This window comes from Dioscorea cayenensis, chromosome 20 (genome assembly GCF_009730915.1).
Source record: "Dioscorea cayenensis subsp. rotundata cultivar TDr96_F1 chromosome 20, TDr96_F1_v2_PseudoChromosome.rev07_lg8_w22 25.fasta, whole genome shotgun sequence".
In the NCBI taxonomy this organism is placed as follows: Eukaryota; Viridiplantae; Streptophyta; class Magnoliopsida; order Dioscoreales; family Dioscoreaceae; genus Dioscorea; species Dioscorea cayenensis.
The window spans coordinates 6,659,768-6,677,308 of NC_052490.1; the positions used below are offsets into that span (position 1 = coordinate 6,659,768).

General features: G+C 39.5%; 1 non-coding gene and 1 pseudogene across 1 annotated transcript; one reads left to right on the plus strand and one right to left on the minus strand.

Moving 5' to 3' along the window:
* Positions 1 to 1,863: 1,863 nt before the first annotated feature.
* LOC120252453 lies at positions 1,864 to 2,002 on the minus strand. Its single transcript, XR_005533986.1, has one exon. It is a non-coding gene; the product is annotated as a small nucleolar RNA Z247 (small nucleolar RNA).
* Positions 2,003 to 3,614: 1,612 nt separating this feature from the next.
* On the plus strand, positions 3,615 to 8,298 carry LOC120251281 (annotated as a pseudogene).
* Positions 8,299 to 17,541: the final 9,243 nt, after the last annotated feature.

Consider the following 17,541-nt stretch of genomic DNA (forward strand, 5'->3'; position numbering starts at 1 on the left):
GGGAAAGGCACCTCCATTCGACTGGTTGACGCCTGGTGTGTAAGACACCGATCCCGATGGTTGCTGGACTGAACCTGAGAGAGACCCTCCTACTGCTGCTTGCTCTATGACTTCATGTGTTTCTTGCTCAAAATCTGTCACAACTTCACCAGAATTATTAGCAACATCAGGAGGGTTAGTATGCACATTAGTTAACTGATCACTTGACACTGATCCCCCGTGATCAGGACTGGGAAGAAGATGTGGGAAGAGAAGGATTTCGGAGCGAAGGAGAGGGCCAGCATTTGAATGAAGTTTGGTAAAAGGGAAGATATTTTCATCGAAGATGACATCACGGGAAATGTATACACGACCTGTGGACACATGCAGGCACTTAAAACCTTTGTGTAGCAAACTGTAGCCAAGGAACACACATTGTTGGGATCGAAATTCGAGTTTATGAGTATTATATGGACGGAGATTTGGCCAACACGCACACCCAAACACACGAAGGAGTGAGTAATCTGGTTTCTTGCCAAGTAATCATTCCAAGGGTGTGGAAAACTGGAGGAGCTTGCTAGGTGTGCGATTAATGAGATATGTGGCTGTAATAAAAGCTTTGTCCCAAAATTTAAGGGGCATGGAAGCATGAGCTAGGAGAGACAAGCCAACTTCAACAATATGTCGGTGTTTTCGTTCGGCAGACCCATTTTGTTGATGGGCATGTGGGCAAGAGACGTGGTGTGTAATACCTATTTTTGAGAAGTAGGAGTTGAATTTCTCATACTCTCCTCCCCAATCTGATTGTATGGTGATAATTTTCCGGTTTAGGAGTCTTTCTACAAGAACTTGAAATTCTTGAAACTTTTGCAGAACTTCAGACTTATGCTTAATCAAATATATCCAAGTAAACTTGCTAAAATCATCAATAAAACTTACATAATATTTCTTTCTGCCCACAGAATCAGGAGCAGGACCCCAAACATCGGAAAACACAAGTTCTAATGGAGCAACCGAGACACTTGAAGACTTAGGATAGGGGAGCTGTTGTCTAATGGCCTGTTGACAAGCATCACACACTGACACTTTATTGGACTCTTTAGAAAACGAAAGTTTATTTCTAGAAATAACTTGCCGAACAATGGCACTAGATGGATGACCTAGCCTATCATGCCATCTAGTCAAGGAAGGTTTGGTGACACTGAAAGCTTGCTTCTGTGACTGGGGTGATGATGATGAGGGCAAAGGATACAGACCACCTCTACGCTTGCCTTGAAGTAGAACTCTCCTCGTGACCTGATCCTTGATCAAAAAGAATTTGGAGTGAATTTCAAAAAAGGCATGGTTATCAGCAGCAAGGCGAGCAGCAGATATCAAATTTTTCTTGGCATCGGGAGTAAACAAAACATTATTAAGATAAAGGGGACGATCAGGAGTGTTAATATGAGTGTGACCAGAGATAACTAATGCGCATACCGTCCCCGCTGGCCGTGTGAATCTGATCTCCACCGTTGTATCTATCCCGAACGCTTAGCTTGTCTAGTTCGCCCGTGACGTGATCCGTGGCACCCGGTATCAACATACCGGGCTTGTGTCAATCCCGTAGGGATCGCGTGAGCACTGATGCGGTCTTCGCCTGTGGAACGAAATCAGGATCATAGCGATGCCAGCAGATACTGACCGTGTGCCCCATCTTGCCACAGAGTTGGCAGATAGGATGTTCGCCTCGCGGCTCACCCGGCTTGGACCTCGTCCCTCCACCGCGACCACGACCAGGATTGGCAGGAGGATTGCCACGATTGCGACCTCGGCCACGCTGGTTTTCGCCTCGTCCAAACGAGGCAGAGTTTGCTTGATATGCACCTTGTCGCAGATCTGCTCTGCCTTCAAACCCCAGCATTTGTGAGTAGAGCTCGACCACACTGACGGGCTCCACCCGGGCTGCTAAAGCTGACACAATCGGTTCAAAGTCAGCGTCAAGCCCGGCGAGTATGTACGACACCATATCTTCATCGTCGAGTGGCTTTCCGGCAGCCGCAACCTCATCACCTAGAGCTTTCATCTTGGTAAAATATTCATTGACTGTCATATTACCTTTTTTTGTAGTGGAAAGAGCAATCCGAGTGTTGATCGCCCGGGCTCGAGTCTTCAAAGAGAACATCTTCTCGAGAGTCGTCCCATAGTCGCGGCACCGTGGAGACTGACACAACTTGTGTTAGGACGTCGCGCGACAGGGACGACATCAGGTATCCGAGGACTTCGCCGATCGCGACGATCCACCCGGGTGTACGACGGATTTGGTCCCTTCATAGTCTTGTCACCATCTTTGATGTTGATCTCCGACGGTGGCGCGACGATAGTGCCGACGAGGTAGCCAAACATCTGGGCTCCCCTCACAGCGGGAAGGGCTTGTGTCTTCCATAGCAAATAGTTGTTCTTGCCTAGCTTCTCTGTCACCGGAACGCCAAACGGCGAGGTGCCGGCCGGAGCTGAGGAGGAAGATGTGCTCATGGCAGCTAGTAGATGTATCTATGAGGAGGAAGGCTCTGGTACCATGAAAACTTTAGTGGAAGCGTTCTCTCACCTCACACGGAGGCCGCGTAGCTTTGTTATATAGCTGGCAAAACGCAGCGTTGGTTACAAGAAGGTTACAATTGTTAGAGGGATATTAATTCTTATCTATAAACTACTTCTATCTTTAATACATTGCTATGAGTCTTATTTTGAGAAGCATATCTTATCTCTAACATCTTATCTCTAACAGTCTCTTGATACTCGTAGGACTGAAACAAAATTTGATGAAGTTTTTTATTAAGAAGTCTATCTTGAAGCTTACTATGAGATATTTTCACACTCATTCAAGTAGAGAAGAAGTTGATAAAAACTTTCTTGAAGCCAATTTGGTTCCATGCTTGATCAATTGAAGATTTCTTTCAAACCCACTCTAAGGTCAAATGTCTGACAATTACAGGGGTAATGAAAACCTTTAATCATTTTTTTCTTCAACCTACTATGAGGGCCCATGCTTGACACTTACAAGATAATGAAAACTTTTGATAAAAATTCTTAAAAATTTCTCTTAAAATCTAAATGTGAGGTCCAATTGTTGACACTCACATAGTATATATTAATATTGAAAATTTCTCTTCAAAGCTAAGTGCGAGATCCAATAATGTAAATAAATAGATTTTCTAATTCGTATTTTTTTTCTTCAATTTTGCTGGCATAGTGCATGTGCAAAAAAAGACAAATCTAATATGTGCTTCTTCCAAAGTAATATTATTTATTTATTTATTTATTTATTTCACATAAAAAATCAAACTTTTTAAAAATAAAATTTTCAAAATACCCCTCCAAATCAATCTCAAAGTCCAGGTGTCAGTAGCTAAATAACTTTCTTGGCTGCCAATCACCATTTGTGTTATATATATATATATATATAAACCAAATTCGTGGTCAACCCTATTTCCTCGCAGCTCTCTCTTCCTGTTCTTGAGTGTGGTGGCCATGGAACAAGGGCTGTTGCTGAACAGGTCGAGGTCTCATGACAGAGAGGAAGTGGACTTGAGAGGAAAAGGAGGATGCATAGCTGAGCTGAGAGAAGAGGGATGGAACCTGGCATGCATTGGCGCCCCATGGTCATCACCACGCTTGCCCAGTTCTTTGTCCAGGTGGTGTCTTCCATGATGGTTGGCCATCTCGGCGAACTCCAGCCTCCAGCGCTGCCATCGCCACCTCCCTCACCAGCGTCACTGGTTTCAGCCTTCTTGTAAGCCTTCTTTAATTTTCTTTGTCTTTTTGTGCTTTTTTCTTTCTTTCTTATTCAGCGACGTCTTTCTTTGACTTTTCAACTCTGTCTTTATTCATGTTTATATATATATATATATATATATATATATATATATATTATTCTTATTTTGATTTGTTAGATTGATATATTAGGGATTAAAGGATTAAAATGAATATTGCTTTGATATGAAGTTATGGTTTTTCTTTATAGAACTTGCAACCTGATTTTATTCGTTTATTTGTGATGAAAAGTTTGTATCTTTGGGTGTTTGGTTTTTAATTAATTATGAGGAAAAGAGTGAGCGTAATTTTTGTTATTGTTTTGTTATGTTATTTATTTAAAATTGAAGTAGTTCTTTTCAGAGAAAATATTTGAATATAGTTAAGGATAATTTTTGGATTTTCTTTTCTCATAAAACCTATCTTATTCATTCATTTAATTTTTAATAAATGTGGACGAATGATAACCTTTTTAGTGTTTATGTTTATGTTGTTGTGACCACTGGAAAGAAAACTATAGTTTAAGGACATGTGAAATAGTTATATATATATATAGAAGTGCTGTAGTTATTTTAATTTTTTAAAAAATTTGAAATAAAATGTTATTTGGAATGTTGATAATAAATAACGAAAGCTCACTGAAAATACATAATATTTCAGTGTATGAGCGAAAGATTGGCTTGGCTTTGTACCCTAATATTTGTGACAGACCGTCAAACATGACACATACACAAGTTTTTTGTGACTTATTTAATAATATACTGAGGATTAGTGTGGTATAATATTTGATAATTTAGTAATAAATAAATAAAATATATCTTAATAAATATTTTCTATATCCTCTCTCCGTTTCTTTTTTAGTTGTCACGTTTTGGAACTATTTTCTTTCATGTTCTTTCTTACTTGTCACATTATAAACTTTGTGCAACATTAAATAATTTTTTTAAAATTTACCCTTTAATTTAATGTACTTGTATGATTTTTAATAAATTAAAATCAACTAAGCATTAAATTATATTCTCTACTAGCGGAGTTTTAAATAAGGGTAGTTTTATAAAATAATGAATTTTTTTATAAAATATAGATAATCAATTAATTTTAATTAATTTTATTTAATCAATATGAATTAGTTAGATGCGATAATTAAAAAGAAACTAAAAGAATAGCATAATTATTTATATATATATTTTAAATTATGTGATTTATGATGAAGCTTTTTGTGTTAGTCATTTTGATTATTCTTAACCATGTGCAACACAAATAAATTATGTTCATTAAAAATGTTGATAAAATCTTATCCACAGGATGCTGATAATCACACCTTGCCCATATTCTTTATATTAATTATTTGTGTCATGCTTGTGTCAGACAGTTGTCGCTATTGTACATATAGATCTATGTCAACTTGATCACCCTAGACAGTTGTCGCTATTACACATCGGTTCATACTAACTTGATCATGACCTCGCCATTGGACATAGTGTCTTCGGAAAAGAATCTACTGAAGCCTGTCACTTTTAGTGCCTTCTTTTAGTGGCTGTCACTTTTGGTAAACACTGATCACGATATTATTTTTTATCCAAAAATAAGTCATCACAAGACATAGAATGCACATCTTTTGGAAGTAGGTGGAATCTGTTTGACAAGCAGCCAAGTCAAATATGCACACTTGCTCTTATCCTCTCCACTCTTACGCGGACTCTATCACATATTCATTGAATACTTATATGGTGATCCATGAACAAACCAAGAAGTATATGACCATAGCTTATTTATTTAGGGTCCAAAAGATCGATGTAGTACTTTGCTTTTCTCTGTGTGGTCTCATGCAGTTTGATCTCCTGAGTGAACAAAAACTAACCATATTATTGCTTGGTGGAGTAAAAGTTAGAAGTTGCAGGACCGAAGATACATAATCCACAAAGAACACATATACTTTCCTTCTTGACAAGTAGTGTTTGAATGTGTTGATTTTTTAATATATTAAAATGGTTTATATCAATATCAAAATATAATTGATATATTAATATATTAGCATTTTGATGTGAAAATCCATATTCTCCTTAGAATGAATACGTATTTTGATCAAAGTTGAAAGAGAGAACAATCAATAGGATCCATGAGATCCCTAACCACCTCTCCTCAACTAGATCACTTTTTTTCTTGTTTATTTGTCGAGTTGACTTTAAACTTTGGGATCATTTTAGTTCTCCACTCACCACCAAAACATTGGTATGAACCTTTTTGATTCTCCGATGCCTAGGTTCGGCGAGAATTATTTTTAGGAGAGAAGCAAAGCTAAGGGAATGAGGAAAAGAGTTTTGAGATTTTTGCGCGATAGAATTCTCTAATGAATCTTTCTGTACCCAATTGCCAACGTCTGTCTTTTTCGCCTTTCCATCAACTTAGTTTCACGCTTTTAGCAATTCAATCTTTCTCATTAGATTACCCACACGTTCGATGACTGAGCAAGCTTCTACTTTTATTAGAGATTCCATTTTTTATATAATATTGATGGATAAGCTTTGCCATCTCTGGAGGCTTAATCTTCCATATAGGATGAGTAGGTTCCAAGATTTGAAATAGCGAGTTTAATTAGATTACATTATATGTTTAGGGTTTTGGCGTTTTGATCATGCCACGTGTAAGTATTTTTGTTCCTATACTATACTATAGTATATTACGAGAGTATATGTTTGGTATCATTATTAGTTGCGAACAAATTTTGTAATTTTTTAATATTGTTACTGAGTAAGATTTTATATTTAGTAGCATGTGCTTGATATTGCATTGATGGTGGAGATTTCCTTATTTTCTCCACCCATGTTATATTCCCATGTGGACCAATAACATCCTACTTTTATTTTCTTTTTCACAATTAGAATTTAAATAGAGATGAGCATACTTAATCATGGCAATTAGGAAATGATACAAATTATATATTGTTATGAGTAATGTGTATTTAGTTTTTCTTAATCAAGTAATTCACGTTTGTGAACAGCTAGGAATGGCTAGTGGTTTGGAGACACTATGTGGACAAGCCTATGGAGCACAACAATACGAGGAATTAGGAATACAAGCTTATAGAGCCATACTATCTCTTTTTATTGTTTGCATTCCGATATCCTTTATATGGGGCTCAATGGGAAAACTACTTATATTCATTGGCCAAGACCCCTTGATCTCAGAAGAGGCAGGGAAGTATGCATTATGGTTAATTCCTGCCTTGTTTGCCTATGCCATTACTCAGACTATGACGAAGTTCCTTCAATCTCAAAGCCTGATTTTTCCTATGCTTTTGAGTTCTATTGCCGCTCTATGCTTTCACATCCCCGTCTGTTGGTTCATGGTATTCAAATCAGGAATGGGTAATGTGGGTGCTGCTTTCTCTATAAGCATATCATATTGGTTGAATGTTTTAATGCTCGGATTGTATATTAAGTGCTCAGACTCCTGTAAGGCAACTCGAATTCCATTTTCTCTCAAGGCTTTTAAAGGGATAAATGAATTCTTACGGTTTGCAGTTCCATCTGCCGTGATGATATGGTAATTCATTTCTATTTTTAATTAAGTGTTGCATTGTAAACATTGCTGATTGAATGTTGATACAGTCTTGAATGGTGGTCATTTGAGCTGCTTATCTTGCTTTCTGGTCTGTTGCCGAATCCGGAGTTGGAAACTTCAGTGCTTTCTATCTGGTAATTAGCAAAACAAATTCAGTTTAATATGTTTAACATGACGTAATGGGCCGTTTATGGATCTCATTTCTTGGTGTGCAGCCTGAATAGCATTGCATTTCTGTACACAATACCATATGGGCTTGGTGCAGCAACGAGGTATGCTTGTAAATATTAAATATAAATACAACAACAACTATTATAGTACATATTAAAAATAAAGACTATGAACAACACTTTGAATTTATATATATATATATATATATAGGCTATTTACGCTAGAAAACAGCATTATTAAGTAACAAAGCATGAGAAAGACGATAATAATACAGAGACATAAAATAACAATCTAAGCTATTTAATGATGAGCACAATACTACAAATGTTTATGAGAATTATATTAATTTTTGATATATGTATATGCAGTACAAGGATATCAAATGAAGTAGGAGCAGGAAATCAAATAAAAGCTCGTTTAGTTGTTAGAGTTGCATTGCTAATCACTATTATTGAGAGTCATAGCTGTCGAGCACAACAATATTTGTTTTCGCTACATTTTGGAGTTATGCATTCAGCGATGAGAAGGAAGTTATTAATTATGTCACAGAAATGGCACCTCTCATTTGTATCTCAATAATTATAGATAGCCTTCATGGCGTACTCTCGGAGTTATTTATTGAACTTAGTAGTTGATAAAAATTATCTATTGATGAAGTTAAAATTTTTAATATCATTTTCTGCTTCAGGTGTTGCTAGAGGTTGTGGATGGCAACATTTAGGTGCCTACGTTAATCTTGGTGCATACTATCTATTTGGGATCCCTACTTTCATTTGTTGTATTGGCTTTTTGTAATTCACATACGAGGAAAAGGTCTTTGGATTGGAATCCTCGGAGGAGCTATAGTACAAACAACACTTCTTTTTGATTATTACATTTTTCCATAAATTGGCAACTACGAGGTTCTTTATTTGTTTTTAAATAAACTTTTATATCATATTTGTTTTCAAATTCTCATTTTCTTCTACTTTCGCAGGCCAACAAGGCTCACCAAAGAATTTTTGAGGAACGATTAGCCTATGAGAATAGATTGAAGTGAAGAAGTGTTACTATTAATGGTTTATTACCTCCTTGTGTTTTTGTTTTAGTTTGTTTTGTTTTCGGTATAGTAAAATTTTGAGCTTCATTTTGATTGAATCAAAGATGAAACACCTTCTTTCCATCAAAACATTATTATGTGTTTGTTTTTCACTGTATTATTATTTATGCCATTTGGTCATTGAGAATGTACTTTGGGCTTTAAACATGAATATGCAACTAGTTTGGATTTTATAAATAAGTCTTTTGAGAAAGTTTGTAAGTGTCATCAAAGGGATAAGAAGGTATGGAGGGACATCAGTTATGGTAGCTTAACAATCCTTTAAAGATTTACCATGTGGGGCATATGCTAACATACGGGGAAATGAAGGCCTACCATGCTCATGCAAGATGATATATTGATGCAAGGATCTAAGTCGCAATGAAATATAAGATATTGCTGCAAGGATTTAAATGTGAAGGAAGATCATAGACAGATTGTTTCAAATCGATGCAACGATCTAAGTCATTATGTAATTAAAGTGGCAAGTAGGGCAGCTGAATCAGAGGGTGCATCTGTTTTTTTTTTTTTTGCTAGAAAAATTGTTGAATTGAGCTTTGTAGTGGAGAAATTTTTCACTAAATCTGTTAAAAATGCAGATGATGCATCTTCAAACTTTATGGCCATGAATGCTTCTCAATGTGTGGGCAATAATGATGCATTTACAAGTGAGCACAATGATATTTTGAAAGGTGTTATAGATGCATGTAAGGCAAAAGGTATCAACAGAAATTTTGCTGCAGCTTCTCTATCAAAGGTTGTGACAACGCCCCTTGTGTATGTCTCGCAAGTGCATGAGTTTGTTGAAGTAATAAAATCCCACATGAGTGGGGTATCGTATCCACAGGGAGTAGGGAATAAAAACACTTAAATTGTTTCTTAACTAAGTGAAAGATGGATAGTGATATATGTGACAAGATGTGAAATAACAAAAGTAAAAGAACAAGAAAGAAAGCACAAGTAAAGGAGAAAGTAAGGCAATCGATATAAATGGGGTACCCGGATATTGTTCCGCCTAGGATAATCGTTTAAAGTGCAAGTAACCTCTATTATACTTTTTAACTGATGCAATAATGAGTCGTGGAGATCCTTAAATACATGATCCCAAATTTAAGGTCAACCATAACTCTATACATGTCCCGGAGGAGAAATTGAATAACCTCTCAATCTCGCACTCGTATAGAATTGCAATGAGTTCTAGGGATTTCAAGTGATAAATCCTTTTCCTAGATGTAGACTTAACCCTTTGGTCCAGGTGGAAGGTCCCTAGCCACATTAAGCCTTAGGTGCTAAAATCACTTCAACGCTTCACTCCATTGCACCCGCAACTAAGCCCCAGCGGAAGGTCATCCTCTAACCCATTGACTCTACTATGACCGCAAAGAACTTGAGGAAATAGAGGTAGAATAAATCACACCGGGGGGGAAAGGGGATGCTTTGCTATCTCTTGACTCACCCTCTCAACCCTTTCCAATCTAGCTTTGTCTAATGATAAGTACTTGTGCGATAAAAATGCGAAGCGTTCTTTCCTTATGATGAGCATTACTTTTGTCAGGTTTTAGCGCTAATACGTGTGTATTTGTGTACTTTTATGCAGGTTGGGTTGTGAGGCCGATTATTTGTGAAAGAAGCCGTTGTAGATCGTTTAACGCATTATTTGGAGGAGATCTTGAGAAGGCTCAGACGCGGAGACATGAGTCAGGTTTATAATGCTAGAATGTATGCTAACCTCCTTGTATTCGAGCTAAGGCAATGATTCGGAGGGGCATGAAGGCAATGACATCCTAGTATTCTGGCTTGTGCATATTTAGCAAGATCTCCACCAACGTGACCATTTATTGAAGAACCAAGACGATCTACGACGTGAACGTGTGCCCGTTTATGTTACCTCGATGAAAGTATGGATTCAGGAGTATTTTAGGCCGGTACTGTAGCAGGGCAATGTAGCAATCAACATAGCGAATCAGCATGGCGGTGCTTGTTCGCAGAGCGGCGAAGAAAGAGCAAAACAGAGGAGCCACACGGGCGTGTGGAAATTCCACACGCCCGTGCGTTAACTCCACAGGGCCGTGTGGAAAATCCACAGGGCATGTGGAATCCCGATTCCAGCCCTATTTAAGGCCGATTTCAACCCCGATTTCAACATTATTTTCTCCATCTTTTCCCCAACTTGAGAAAGGGCTGCGGCTAGGGTTTTGAGAGGTATTGGCTAGGGATTTGGAGAGGTTCTATGGCTCCGACATCCTCATCTCTTTGGAAGAAGGTTGGTTAGGGAACCTCCGTTGGATTAATTTGGCTAGGCGTATCTTATACCAGACAAGGGGATCTCGCGATGAGTAGAGGACTCTCCACAAGACCATCGCCATGACTATCGAGGCAGTTTTTCTTATTGATTGTTCTCTTTTACATTTGATTTCATTATCGTTTGTATTGTGCTCCATGGAGAGCTAAACCCCTAGTGGGTACTTGTGTATTTTTGAACCCTAGGATGTATTAGTTTCATTGAATCTTTTTATTATGCTTTCAATTAATTGGTGCTATTGTGAGTTCCAATCTTGAATGCTTGATTGTTTGAATGTACCCTTAGAGTAACACTAAGGTTGAGAGTTCACGTGGTAACCCTTGTGAGTGAGTGACACACCACGACAGTTAGACAAAGCTTGATTGGAGATAGTTGAGAGGGTGAGTCGAGAGGTACAGGAGTGTCCCATTTCCCCTTCAGTGTGATAAATTCTACCTCCGTTCCTCGAGTTCTTTGCGGCCATAATAGAGTGAATGAGCTAAGGGATGACCCTTCTCTGTGGCTTAGTTGCAAATGCAACAGAGTGAAGTGTTGAGGTGATTTTAGCATCTAGGGCTTATTTGTGGTTAGGGACCTTTCTTCTGGATCAATGGGTTAGGTCTACAATAAGAAGAGATTTATCACTTGGAATCCCCAGAGCTTAATGCAATCCTTCTTACGAGTGCGAGGTTGAGAGGTTGCTCAACCTCTCCTCTGGGACATGTAAAGGATTAGGCTTGGTAATCCTAGATTCAGGGCCATGCATTAAAGGATATCTCTGACTCAGCATTGCATTAGTTAGGAAGCATAATAGAGAGTTCTTGCACTTGAAACGATTTTCCTAGGTGGATCAATACCCGGGTACCCCATCATTATCGATTGCCTTACCTTCTCCTTTACTTTTGCTCTCTTTCGGGTTGCTTTACTTTTGAGAATTGAATCTTGTCACACATATCACTATTCATCTTTCATATAGTTAAGAAGCAAATTAAGTATTTTTATTCCCTTTTCCCTGTGGATACGATACCCCCTCACCTGGAATTTATTACTTCGAAAACTCCGTGCACTTGTGGGGAGCACTGTCATCTAATTCTCGTGGTGTATCACTTACTCACAAGGGTTACCAACAAGAACTCTCAACCCTAGTGTCATTCTAAGGGAGTATTCATACAATCAAGCATTCAAGATTGGAACTCAAATAAAACATAAATTATTGAAAGCATAATGAAGAAGTTCAATGAAACGAATACATCTTAGGGTTCACAAATACCCAAGTACCCACTAAGAGGTTTAGCTCTCCATGGAGCTAATTACAATCAATGAAATCAAATGTAAAAGCAAAGAATCTATAGAAAACCCCCTTGATAGTCGTGGCAATGGTTTTGTGAAGAGTCCTCTACTCATCCAAAGGTCCCTTTGTCCGGCCTAGGATACACCTCGCCGGATCGGTGTCGATGAAAGCTCTCCCACTAACCTTCTTCCAAATGGAGCACGATGTTATAGCCGTAGAACCTCTCCAAATCCCTAGGCAATACCTATCAAAACCCTAGCCAAAGCCCTCTCTCAAGTTGGGGAAAACATGGAGAAAAGAATGCTGAAATCGGCTTTTAAAGGGCAGGAATCAGGAATCCACACGCCCCTATGTGCGCCCTGTGGATTTTTCACACTGGCTTGTGGAATTAACGCACGTCCGTGTAGATTCTCTGTTTTCATCCTTCTTTGGCCGGCTGTGAACAGTACCTATTACAGTATTTTACTACAGTGTTTACTATAGTGCCCTGCTACATTACTGGCCCGAAACACTCCCGTATCTATGTTTTCATCGAGGTAACGTAAACGGGCACGCGTTTACGTTGTAGATCGCTTTGCTTCTTCAATAACGGACATGTTGGTAGAGATCTTGCTATACATGCACAAGCCGAAATGCTTGAATGTGACTGCCCTTGTGCCCCTCCAAATCGTTTTGCTAACTTGAATACGAGGAGGTTGGCACACATTCCCGCATTTCGAACCCGACTTATGTCTTCGCGTTTGAACCTTCTCAAGATTTCCTCCAAGTGGTGCATTTATGATCCAAATGGTCCATTTACGATCCACATTGGCTTCTTTTTCTAATATTCGGCCTCACAACCCTATCTGCATGAAAGTAACATAAATACAAACATATTAGCGTTAAAACCCGATAAAAATAATACTCATCATAAGGAAAGAACACTTCGCATTCTTATCGCACAAGCACTTATCAAACTCCCCTACACTTAAGCTTTTGCTTATTCTCAAGCAAAAATTAAAACATTATGTGCATAGATGACAGAAATATTGAAAGTTCTTGGCCTTAGGTTCACCAAAGCATACAAAGAGAGCATTCGACAAGTAAGGGAAATTTCAACACTAAATACAAAAAATCAATGCTCTAGCTAAAAACTTGAATAAAAAAGGACAACAAATCCAAAATCATATAAGTGTGTGAACTCACTCAAAACAACCCAAAGTATACTCCTCAAAGTTCTAAGTACAAGGGATTTATTTATCTATAAACAGTAACAAAATTTCAAAGATGGTAGTAGCTCTACACATCCTCTAAGGTAACCCTTTCCAAAGCTGCCGCTAGGTGGCTTTCACACTTTCGAGGTGGTAGCTCTTTCTACCGGAGTGGTAGCTTTCACTCATCCTATGAGATAGCTCTTTCTCTCATTAGGGCATAACTAGTATCTGACTTATGAGAGTAGCTTCATACTTCATAGGTAGTAGCTCTTTCCACCCAACATGCACAAATAAACAATAAAACTATTTTGTTCTTTCTTTTCATTTTACCATTTTTTTCACAAATAACAAAAGAAACAACAATAACTAGTCCCTTTAACATCGAACATGAGTTTCCAAAAGAGTTTAAAGAATGAGTAGTGCAATAAGTGTCAATCGGGCAAAAATTCCTACATATTCAAGCAAAAACTAGAGCATGAAGACATTCAATGTTAAAAATTCTCCTAAACTCAAGAATATAATCATTGAAACTAAGGTGAACTGCCATTGGCTATGTGAGAATGTATATTAATCAAAATTAATATGAAAGAGATGTGTGCAATATGAACTCCCCCTCCCCCAAAACACTTAAGTTGTACATTGTCCCCAATGTACACATGCAAGCTCACTCATAATATATATCAATCAAGAACAAATGTGGGAGAAGTAATCAAAACAATACTTCCCTGACTCCTAGTGTTGCATTTGGTGGAGCTAAATCCTCGGAATTGATGTTCCAACGGGTTGTGAAGCACACACGGCCAAGTGCCGAAGTACAATTGGTCGTGCCCATGACAAAGTCTCAATTCCCATGATGACAAGACCATCTGCACGCATACATGAGGGGGTTCAGTGAAGCTCAATAAAATAAAAACAACTTGATTATATAAAAGATAAGGCAATGAATACAACTCGAGAACACAAAATGAAAATAAACTCAGAAGGAAAGTCTTTTCTGAGTATACAAGTCCGGAATAAAAATGCAGAAGTAATAAGACGAAAGAAAATAAATCAAGTGTTAGTGCCGCGGTCTGGCTCCTCTGATGCTCCGGGTGCTAGATCGAAGGGTACTGGTAGAGGTAGTTATGGTGATACCGGAGGGGTTTGAGTAGTCCTCGGCCGCAAGACAAATGACGAGGTGATGTCTCGCTCTAAAATCTGCTGTAACATGTCGAAACGTGCCATGAACTCTGTATACTGTACGGCCTACGCAACCCGAATCTCAGCAATCTCTACTAGGACCTCACTGACCTCTGTCCATATCATCCCCACAGCACTCTCGAGCCTCTCAAAGTGATCATGGGCTCGAGATGGTGGAAACATGCGTACTAGGGGTGGGTCCTCTACTACCAGAGGTGCCTCGGTCTCCATCGGTGCTGGTTGAGGCTCGGGAGCAGGCTGAGAAGCCTCGACATCATCACCCTCATCCTCAGCTATCTCTGGAGCTGGTAGAACAAAAGCATAAACTCCCGTCCAAACCTTGCAGACCATATCCATCAATCTCATCGTCTCCAGGCTCAGGGGCTCAGGTGTACTCATCTTCTTGGCCCCTCTTATTGTGTCTCGTAGACCCATCCCCAAGATGACTCTAGTAATGTATGGGCCAGAGAAAATGCACCCAGCCTGGGATACTGTCCTTGATTCTTCAGATACTCCGCTAAAATGTGTCCCAAATGAACCGGCTTGTTCCATACCATAGAGTATAAATATAGAAGTTCCTGTTTTCTTAGGACTCCCGTGCTATCGCCTCGACCATTCACTGACCTACTCAAGATGGCGTGGAGATATCTGTAAGTAGGTCGAAAAGGCATTAGGCCTTAGACACTCCTTGTTCATAACGCCCCTTACCACATAGTATTTTATATGCCTCCTTGGGGAATAAGCCTCCCGTTATGTCAATTGGGAGATCCTTATACTCCTCCGTCTCAGTGTACTCGTCATCATATAAACCAAGCCTAACAGAGAACTGCGTGACGCTCATACTATGATGCTGCCTAAATCCTCTGAACTGAATGGTGCTAACGCTATCGAAATGAGCATAAGAACAGTTAAACTCGAATGAGGCGAGCACCTCTTATGTGAGTAGGCGAATAGCAGGGTCACAAATAATCAATAGCTTGCGCCAACTACCCACCGATAGTAGCTCCTCGACCTCATCAGCCATGTCATGTGCTTGTTGCGCCTCCGTAAGTGAGTTTACATCCGGGATTCGTGTTTGACCAAACTTTAGCTTTGATAGTCGCTCAAATCGAGCTCGATGCTCGAGAAGTGTGAATTCCATGCTTTCCGGCTCAGGAGTAGGCTCTCTAGGACATTTACCAACTGCCTTCTTCGATCTGGGGGCCATACCTACATGTATTGGAAGGAAATCAATCAGATTCATTCATAACTCAATATTGCAGGAATCCACACGGGCGTACAGAAATTCCATGCGCCCGTGTGTATTTACGGGGCATGAAAACCACACTACTCTTGTGGAAAATTCCACAAATGCACCTCCATCTTACTTCCAGAGCTAGTCAAAAACAAATCATAATCATTCTAGCAAGAAACCGAGGCACATTAGCCAGTTTAATCGAAGAAAATCGAATAGAATCAAAGAAAATCGGTGACGAGAGAAAACAATGGTTTACTGATGAGATGAAGCTAAGACCCCTGAAATCGGTGAAATACTTAATTAATCAACTCAAAAACCAACAATGGGAGGTCGGGAGAATGTCGGAGAATGTTTTCTGAGTGTTTGAAGGTTTGCTGATGAATAGGGTTTAAATGATTTATCAAGACAGAACGCAACCTTCTGATTCTTAGAGATCCGCACGGGCATTGATAAGTGCTTGTGCGATATGAATGCGAAGTGTTCATTCCTTATGTTGAGCATTACTTTTCTCAGGTTTTTACATTAATATGTGTGTTTTTATGTTACTTTTACGCAAGTAGGGCTGTGAGGCCGAGTATGAAGGAAATAGGCCAATGTGGATCATAATGCACTTATTTTGGAGGAGATCTTGCTAAAGTTCAAATGCGAAGACATAGGACAGGTGTGAGATGCTAGAGTGTGTGCCAACCTCCTCACATTCGAGTGAGCACATCCATTTGGAGAGGCACAAAGGTAGTCACACTCGAGCATTCCGTCTTATGCATACAAGAACAGGAGCTCCACCAACATGTATATCATTGAAGAAGCAAGTGATTCAAGATGTGAACGTGTGCCCATTTACGTTACCCCGATGAAAGTATGGAATTGGGAAGTTATTCAGGTCGAAGACTATAGCAATTACTGTAGCAGCACTGTTCATAGCCGGCCGAGAAATCAGAGAAACAGAGAATCCACACGGGCGTGTGGAAATTATCCACGCCCGTGTGGAAATTTCGTACGGGCGCGTGTATCGTCCACGCCCGTGGAGTTGCCCATTCCAGCCCTATTTAAAGCCGATTCAGCCCCGATTTTGGTATTCTTTTCTCCATCTTTTCCCCAACTTGCGAGAGGGCATCAGCTAGGGTTTCGAGGGATATTGGCCAAGGTTTTGGAGAGGTTTTATGGCTCCGACATCGTGCTTCCATTAGGAAGAAGGTTGGTAGGGGAGCTTCGATCGAGGCCATCGACACGACCATCGAGGGGGTTTCTTATATCGGACGAAGGAATCCTTGGACGATGAGTAGAGGATTTTTCACAAGACCATCGACACGACCATCGAGGGGGTTTCTTTATGGATTCATTGCTTTTACATTCAATTTCTTTGATTGTACTTAGCTCCATGGAGAGCTAAACCCCTAGTGGGTACTTGGGTGATTGTGAACCCTAGGATGTATTCGTTTCTTTGAACTTCTTTATTATGCTTTCAATAAATTGATGTTTATTGTGAGTTCCAACCTTGAATGCTTGATTGTATGAACATTTCCCCTAGAGTGAAACTAGGGTTGAGAGTTCTTTTTGGTAACCTTGTGAGTGAGTGACACACCACGAGCGTTAGACAAAGCTAGGTTGGAGAGGGTTGAGAGGGTGAGTCGAGAGGTACAGGAGCGTCCCCTTTCCCCTCCATCGTGATAGATTCTACCTCCGTTCCTTGAGTTCTTTGCGGCCATAATAGAGTGAATGGTCTAAGGGATGAACCTCCGTTGGGGCCTGGTTGCGCGTGCAATGGAGTGAAGCGTTGAG